We start from the raw sequence: 9,866 nt of genomic DNA on the forward strand, positions 1-9,866 counted from the left end.
TATAACAGTACCTGAAGATAAAAATATTGAAACAAGAAAAGATTTGTAATATGTAACTTATCCCAATTGCTTTTGAAAAATTTGGGGAAGGGTGGTTAAATCTAGATATTCAATTTATACAAACTATTTTTTTTTAAATCAGTTTCTTTAACTAGTAGACACAAAGTAGAATCCAACCACATGGTGCACCAAGTAGCTAAGAGAATACTTCCATTAACATCCAAACTAAAATATAAAATTTAAAATAAACCCAACATTTATGGCACATGGCTTACTTACACAATGACAATTTACCTAGATAATATATTATTTTTTTCTAATTTTTAAAAGTTTCATTTTACAATTTTTCTTGCATTTAATCTAAAATCTATACATTTTAAAATAATAAAATGTGGAGATTTATTTGTAAGGACCCTGTTAATTCTTTTTTTTTAACATCTTTATTGGAGTATAATTGTTTTATATTGTTGTGTTAGTTGCTGCTGTATAACAAAGTGAATCAGTTATACATATATCCCCATATTGCTTCCCTCTTGCCTCTCCCTCCCACCCTCCCTATCCCACCTCTCTAGGAGGACACAAAGCACTGAGCTGATGTCCCTGTGCTATGCGGCTGCTTCCCACTAGCTATTTTACATTTGGTAGTGTATATATGTCCATGCCACTCTCTCACTTCATCCCAGCTTACCCTTCCCCCTCCCTGTGTCCTCAAGTCCATTCTCTACATCTGTCTTTATTCCTGTCCTGCCCCTAGCTTTTCAGAACCATTTTTTTTTTAGATTCATAAATGTGTGAGCATACGGTATTTTTCTCTTTCTGACTTACTTCACTCTGTATGATTGCCCCTATGTCCATCCACCTTACTACAAATAACTCATTTTTGCTTCTTTTTATGGCTGAGTAATATTCCATTGTATATATGTGCCACATCTTCTTTATCCATTCATCTGCTGGTGGACACTTAGGTTGCTTCCATGTCCTGGCTACCGTAAATAGTGCTGCAATAAATATTGTGGTACATGACTCTTTTTGAATTATGGTTTTCTCAGGGTATATGCCCAGTAGTGGGATTGCTGGATCATATGGTAGTTCTATTTTTATTTTTTTAAGGAACCTCCATACTTTTTTCCATAGTGGCTGTATCAATTTACATTCCCACCAACAGTGCAAGAGGGCTCCCTTTTCTCCACATCCTATCCAGCATGTATTGTTTGTCGATTTTTTGATGATGGCTATTCTTAGTGTGAGGTGATACCTCATTGTAGTTTGGATTTGCATTTCTCTAATGATTAATGATGTTGAGCATTCTTTCATGTGTTTGTTGGCAATCTGTATATCTGCTTTGGAGAAATGTCTATTTAGGTCTTGTGCCCATTTTTGGATTGGGTTGTTTGTTTTTTTGATATTGAGCTGCATGAGCTGCTTGTATATTTTGGAGATTAATCCTTTGTCAGTTGCTTCATTTGTAAATATTTTCTCTCATTCTGAGGGTTGTCTTTTTGTCTTGTTTATGGTTTCCTCTGCTGTGCAAAAGCTTTTAAGTTTCATTGGTCCTATTTGTTTATTTTTGTTTTTATTTCCATTTCTCTAGGAGGTGGGTCACAAAGGATCTTGCTGTGATTTATGTCATAAAGTGTTCTGCTTGTGTTTTCCTCTAACAGTTTTATAGTGTCTGGCCTTACATTTAGGTCTTTAATCCATTTTGAGTTTATTTTTGTGTATGGTGTTAGGGATTGTTCTAATTTCATTCTTTTACATGTAGCTGTCCAGTTTTCCCAGCACCACTTATTGAAGAGGCTGTCTTTTCTCCATTGTATATTCTTGCCTCCTTTATCAAAGATAAGGTGACCACACATGTATAGGTTTATCTCTGTGCTTTCTATCCTGTTCCATTGATCTATATTTCTGTTTTAGTGCCAGTATGTTGTCTTGATTACTGTAGCTTTGTGGTATAATCTGAAGTCAGGGAGCCTGATTCCTCTACCTCAGCTTTTCTTTCTCAGGATTGCTTTGGCTATTCAGGGTCTTTTATCGCACCAAGACCCTGTCAGATATGTGGCTCAGAAGAAAAGGGAAAAACAAAAGAAATTTAAAAAATAAAATAGTTATTAAAATAAAAAATGTTAAAAAATTATTAAAATTAAAAAATAAAAGAGAGCAACCAAACCAATAAACAAATCCACCCTTGATGACAAGCGCTAAAAACTAAACTATGCTAATCATGTAAATCAGAAACTAGTCAGTTGCATACAGCAAACCCCAAGTCTATAGTTCCTCCCAAAGTCCACCTCCTCAATTTTGGGATGATTCGTTGTCTATTCATGTATTCCACAGATGCAGGGTACATCAAGTTGACTGTGGAGATTTAATCCGCTGCTCCTGAGGCTGCTGGGAGAGATTTCCCTTTCTCTTCTTCATTTGCACAGCTCCCAGGGTTCAGCTTTGGATTTGGACCCGCCTCTGCGTGTAGGTCGTCTGAGGGCGTCTGTTCTTTACCCAGACAGGATGGTGTTAAAGTAGCAGCTGATTAAGGGGCTCTGGCTCACTCAGGCCAGGGGGAGGGAGGGGTACAGATACGGGGTGAGCCTGCGGTGGCGGAGGCCGGCGTGACATTGCACCAGCCTGAGGCACGCTGTGTGTTCTCCTGGGGAAGCTGTCCCTGGATCACGGGACCCTGGCAGTGGCGGGCTGCACAGGCTCCTGGGAGGGTAGGTGCGGAGAGTGACCTGTGCTTGCACACAGTCTTCTTGGTGGCTGCAGCAGCAACCTTAGCATTTCATGCCTGTCTCTGGGGTCTGTGCTGATAGCCGCGGGTCGTGCCCATCTCTGGAGCTTGTTTAGGTGGTGCTCTGAATCCCCTCTCACTGCGCACCCCGAAACAATGGTCTCTTGCTTCTCAGGCAGTTCCAGACTTTTTCCCGGACTCCCTCCTGTCTAGCTGTGTCACACTAGCCCCCTTCAGGCTGTGTTCACACAGCCAACCCCAGTCCTCGCCCCGGGATCTGACCTCCGAAGCCCGAGCCTCAGCTCCCAGCTCCCGCCCGCCCTGGCGGGTGAGCAGACAAGCCTCTTGGGCTGGTGCGTGCTGGTCAGCACCAATCCTCTGTGCGGGAACCTCTGAGCTTTGCCCTTCGCACCCCTGTTGCTGCATTCTCCTCCATGGCTCTGAAGCTTCTTCCCGGCCACCCTCCATCTCCGCCAGTGAAGGGGCTTCCTAGTGTGTGGAAACTTTTCCTCCTTCACAGCTCCCTCCCACTGGTGCAAGTCCCATCCCTATTTTTTCTTGTCTCTGTTTTTTCTTTTTTCTTTTGTCCTACCCAGGTACGTGGGGGAGTTCTTGCCTTTTGGGAAGTCTGATGTCTTCTGCCAGCATTCAGCAGGTGTTCCACATGTAGCTGTATTTTTGATGTATTTGTGGGGAGGGAGGTGATCTCCACGTCTTACTATTCCGCCATCTTGAAGGTCCTCCTGTTAATTCTTTTTGTTTTATTTTCTCAGTGCTAAGAGATAATATTTCAATTTTGTGATAACTGACAGTGAGGATGTGACAATACAAGAATATCATACTGATTTTCTAAGTATCCCTTACCCCTAAAATATTTCCTTGTCTATTTTTCTTAGAGTTTGATGAGATCTGGCCTTTTGAGTTGATGTAATTAGATGAACAGGATATGCCTTGGAAAATGAGTGCCTATTCAGATTGGACAGGTCTTCTCCTCTACACAGGTTATTCAGTCCTCAGAAATTCATGAAATTTCTAACAAAAAATTTAAAGTGATTTCACCTTGTAAAATTTTCAATCCAGGAAGACTTCTACATTTTAAAACAAGTGGGAGTTGGACCAATCTGAAGTCCTCATGGTCAGACATATAAATCACTGCTGTTCTATATTATTAAATTTTACAATTTCTTTTTAAATATATGTCCCAATTTCCTGAACTTTTCCCAGAGATTTTTATCTTCAGTAGTCTCCTCAGTACTTTGGCAATAGTGTGAGCTCCAAAAACATTTGATTTGAATTAAATATGTTGTTTTCCATTTGGGAAAATGTCAACTTATCCCTGCTCCAGCCTTTCCTCCATCCTCTTTGCCACACCATGATCATGTTGAAATACATTCCACCAATTGTTCTTTTGTTCTAATACCATACCAAATATATATCATGCTGACACAAATTCGGACACCATGAAACATAGGATAAATCATATTGAAAGAATTTGGGGGAATTGGGATGTTTTTAAATAAGTGATTTAAAATAAAACCTTCTAGATTTTTTTAAGCTACTCTGCACTGGAAAATGTTGCTCTCTGTATTTTCTTTGTTCAGCTTCTTGAGAAAATAGAGTAACCCTGCCTGTCTTCAAACATACCCTCTACAAAAACATCAAGTGGGAAATCACTGAGCCCTGCCGTAGCATCTGCTTTTTCTGCAGTTCATTTTATTGGAGCACCTGTTCATGTAGATAAATGATGTCAAACTTGGATGCCAGCCTAAAAGTGACTTCAGCAAGGGAAGCCAAGCAGGAGTTGGGCCTTCATGCAGTAGGCAAGTCCATCCAGCTTCCTCTGTAATCAGGCCCTGAGGGCCCACATTTACGGCAGCTGTTTAGACCTCCTACACGTCTGCTCATCCTGCTTACTGCGGAAGAAATGTGCACCTATCAACCCAAACCTGGAGTGAACATCCATCTATGGCCATCAGTTAAAGTGGGCCCTCTAGTCTATATTCACTGTTTAGCATTTAAAGAGTCCATTTGAATGAACATGTTCTTATGTAAATAATTTGAAGTGTGGTAATTATCACAAGTGTGCACATCCAACAGGCTTTGTCTGATTTTACTTGTTGCCAATTCTGCAAAGAAGGGGATATCTCTGAGTCTAAAAACAGCACAAAGAACGGGTCAAAACTGCACAAGGTATTTCCTGTCAAAATATACAAACTATCTTTTGGAGCATCTCTTCATCAGCCCAAAGGTGAAATAAATCTTAATGTTAATCTGGGATATTAATCAACTCTACTGGATATTAATCAATTCTACCAGTTTAGTTCCCAAATAAACACTACTGACTTTATGAAACCTAATACTATAAACACTTTACAGTTGACAAATCACTTTCGTAACTATAGTTAAGTAGGACTCTATTTACTGATGTGGAAAACACTCTAGCATATATGGTTAAGTGGAAAAGGCGAAGGCAAAAACTGATGTACTGTCATTTGCAAGGATACAATAGTAAATATTTATAAATATGTAGAATATTTTGATATTATACAAGAATCTGTGAAAGTAGTTGCTCTTCGGAAGGAAAACTACATAACGGAGCAGAGGAAGGTGGGGGACTTTTTGGCTCTCCACTCTTTGGAACTTGTTGGATTTTATACTTTGTGTTTTTATTATAAAAGCAAAAGGAAGAATACATTCGACTTGTTAATGCCATGGAATTATAGGAAAAGTTAGTTGTGTTGGTGGTGGTTGTTATTACCAGGGTCTTAGATAAGAACCTGACATGCATTACCTCATTCAATCTTAAGCAATTTGGATTATTAACTTTCCATTTACATGGCGAGGGGGTTAGCAAGTACAGGCTGTGCTCAATCATTGCTGTTCAATAATAAGATGGGAACCAAGGTTTTCCTATTAGCTTCAACACCCATTTCTTCAGCTGTCATAGATATCTCACTCTGTTTGGGGATAATGAGGTGCTTATTATGAGCCAATGAAATTGGTGGTGAGGAAGGATTGTCCACACAGTCTACATAAAAATCTGCAAAACCCACAGTCAATAAAAGGGTCATTCTGCTAGAAAATGGTGTATAGACAGTTTTCAGTGGGAGGCTTTTATCCCATGGAATCCAAAACAACAGTCAACTTATTTTTTTCTGCTCTGTTGAGCCACAGTCCTACACAGAATGGTGAAGGAAGAGCTGCTAGAGATGATACAGTTTCCCCACAACTCCCTGTAACTGGCCAGTCAGGATGAGAAGACTCTCTGCTACTCTTGCATTTATGCCTACCCATTCCCCTGTCCTACACCACCTCCCTAGTGGTCCTCTTCTAAACTCTTCAGGAGTGGAGGCAATGTTGTTTAGTTATAACTCTATTCACTGTTCAGCATTATTCTTTTAGCATGAATTCTCTTCCTTGCTTCCCTTAATCCTTCCTTTCTGATTATCAAGATCCTTTTTTTATGAATTACATTACTAATTCTCGAGACGATGTATCTAATTCTGTCCAACTAGGAAAATTATCAAGTATAAGAAAGCATAAAGAATAAACTGACAACATTTTTGTGTTTCCAGATATTATCTTCCTACATGTAGATGAAGAAACAGAGTTAAGTAATTCAACCAAGGTAATAATTACTAGTTTGAAAGAGAGATTCAAAACACAGACCTTATTCCAGCTCTCATGCGTTAAAACACAGTTTTACATTATTTCATCCAATTCTCAAAACAAACCCATACAATAGTAGTTTCCTATTGCTGCTGTAACAAATTACCACAAATTACAACAGCTTAAGACATTACAGTTTAAAACAACAAAAAATCATTACCTTTCCTTTCTGGAGGTCAGAAGTCTCAAAGTGCTCCTTTTGGAGATTCTGAGGAGAATCTGCTTCCTTGCTGTCCACACTTTTTGTCTTGTGACTTCTTCTCCCAACCTAAAAGCCAGAAATGGCAACTCGAACCTTTCTCGAAGTGCCTCACTTTGATACTAACCCTTCCGCCTCCTTCTTCCACATTTAAGTATGCTTGTTATTACATTGGGCCCACCTGGATCATTCCAAGCTAATCTCCTTACTTAAGTACACCTGATCAGCAGCTTTACTCCCAACTGAAACTTTAATTCACCCTGGCTGTGGCACATAACATTTCACAGGTGGTGGAGGTTAGAAAGTAAACATCTTTGAGGGTCAATTATTTTGCCTACCAAAAATAGGGATGATTATCCTCATTAACATATAAGAAAAGGGAGGTTTAAAGAAGCTGAATCATTTACCTAACTAATACACTGAAATATTGGGAGCCTGTCTATTCTTTTTGCCCAATATCTTCTGTAACCTTCAGGATTTTGGCAGGAAAGAGATGGCATATTCAAATTGGGTAATTTAAGGAGAGTTTAATAAAAGGATTATTTTAAAAGTGTGGTTTATTTAACTTAGAATAATGTTTTCCAGGTTCATCCATGTTGTCACAAATGACAGAATTTCTTTCCTTTTAAGGCTGAATTTTTTATATATACACATCTCACATTTTCTTAATCCATTATTTGTGGATGGGCACTTGGGTTGTTTTCATATCTAGACTATTGTAAATTATGCTGCAGTGAACATGGGAGTGCAGATATTTTGTCAATATTCTGATTTCAATTCTTTTGGGTATAGATCCAGAAGCGAGGTTGCTGGATCATATGGAAGTTCTGCTTTTTGTGGGGTTTTTTTTTGCGGTACGCAGGCCTCTCACTGCTGCGGCCTCTCCCGTTGTGAAGCACAGGCTCCGGACGCGCAAGCCCAGGGGCCATGGCTCACGGGCCCAGCAGCTCCACGGCATGCGGGATCCTCCCGGACCGGGGCACGATCCTGCGTCCCCTGCATAGGCAGGTGGACTCTCAACCACTGCGCCACCGGGGAAGCCCAGAAGTTCTGTTTTTAATGTTTTGATAAATCTTCACACTGTTTTCCATAGCAATAGCACCAGTTTATATTTTATATTCCCACAACAGTGTACAAGGGTTCCAACTTCTGCACAACCTCACCAATTCTTGCTATCGTTTTTTTAATAATAGTCATCCTAATGGGTGTGAGGAGATATTTCATTGTGATTTTGATTTTGATTTCCCTGATAATTAAGGCTGTTGAGTATCTTTTCATATACCTGTTGACCATTTGTATATCTTTTTTAGAGAAATATCTGCTCAAGTCCTTTGCCCGTTTTTTAATTGAATTATTTTTTTTGCTATTGAATTGTGGTAGTTCCTTATAAATCAGATATATAGTTTGCAAAGATTTTCACCCATTCCAAAAGTTGCCTTTTAATTCTGTCGTTTCCTTTTCTGTGAAGAAGCATTTTAGTTTGATGTAGTCCCGCTTGTCTATTTTTTGCTTCTGTGGCCTGTGCTTTTGGTACGGTATTGAAGAAATCATTGCCAAGACCTATGTCATAAAGTTTCACCTCTATGTTTTTCCCTAGGAGTTTTATAGTTTTAGGTCTTACATTTAAGTCTTTAATCTACTTTGATTTTATTTTTGTGTATGATATAAGGTAGGGGTACAATTTGATATTTTTGCATGTGGATGCCCAATTTTCCCACTATCATTTATTGAAGAAATTATGCTTTTCCCACTGTGTCTGTATAAACAGGCTGGCAGGGGTGGAGACCTTTTGTTATGAAAAACAGCCAGCCAGTGTTGACCCTGCAGAGAGGGAGCTAGGGACTAAGAACCCTGACTTCCCTCCCCTTCTTTCCACTGAGCTCCTCCCAAGGCTCCACATTTAAGAATCTGGCCACAAGACAGCAGCCACACAAGACATTTAATGAATCCAAACAGTCAACCTCTGTGGATAACAGAGTAGAGAGGGCAGAAAGAGGATCTGTAGGCACAACAGAAGAAACCTGGGGATTTCCTCCCATTGATGTATTAATTTATTGATTTCCATTAATAGTCATTGCTGCTTTCAAGATATGCTAACAAGCATATTTTCAACATTTAAATTTTATGAGCAATTTATATGGAGGTAGTTAGAATCTGATCTTTTCCACTACATCACCCCTTCTACAAAACTGTACTCATTTACCTGCTCTTGTTTAATTGGCTTTAAATTTCTGGATACATGTACTCACTGGGAATGATTTATGGTTGAGCTTCTACTGGCTGCATTTTGAATAGATCTTTTCAGGTGTAGGCAGTCCAAAACTTCATGGGGTTGAATTATTAGAAAGGTGTCACAGGTTAAAATTACTCAAGCTGAATCTGATTTGACCATATAATAATGATATAATAATTAAGGTGTTGAACATAAAAAATACCATTAAAGTCATTTAATCTGCTATAAATTATTTATGAGAATGGTATATGTAAATTGATCAGCATAACCTAGAATCAGCCTTATAAAAATATGCTGAATATAATGACATCGTCAAGATGGCAATGTAGGTAGTTCTTGACTTCAGTCCACCTCACAAGAAGACCAATTGGCAACTATCCATAGATAAGAAACCATTGTGAAAAATCTCAGATTCCGAGGGTAAGGCTGAAACACCCTGAAAATCACAGAAATCAAGAAGAACAGTATTAGGAGAGGAAGAGGTGCAGTTTCACTTTGATTGCATTGGCCCCTCCATAAACTGGGCACAGTGCTGTGCCAAGAGGAACCCCCCACCGGGCCTCAGTTTCTCCAGTAGGAAAAGAGAATCCAAGACGGATATCCAGCTTCCCCCATATTATGGGACACAGCTTGGGAGGCATACTCAGGTCTCACCTCACAGTCAGGCACACTTAGGTCAGGGATCCCTGGGGGGAGCTTCAGGAGTGGACCATTGGGAATCACATAGAGATGGAGAAGGGGGTGGGGCTTACAGCAACCAGTGCTCAGATTATGGAGGACCATGTTGCTACCTGTAGCAAGGCCCAATGCTCTAGCAGAGATCTCAGCCAGCTGCTCTGCCCATCTGTAGAGCAAGTTGTTATTCCATTCTGACCAGGGATCTTGGTTGACAGTTCAGCCTGATTTGGGTCCCCAGCCAACAAGCCATATTTGCTATGGAGTATGTTCTATGGCCCTGCATAGGCAGGGAAGCTAGTTCAAAGCCCTGCCCAATGGCTGAGCATAACCTACAATCCTGCCCCACTGAGAAGCATGGTTAC

The sequence above is a fragment of the Pseudorca crassidens genome, chromosome 1, assembly GCF_039906515.1.
Source record: "Pseudorca crassidens isolate mPseCra1 chromosome 1, mPseCra1.hap1, whole genome shotgun sequence".
Lineage (NCBI taxonomy): Eukaryota > Metazoa > Chordata > Mammalia > Artiodactyla > Delphinidae > Pseudorca > Pseudorca crassidens.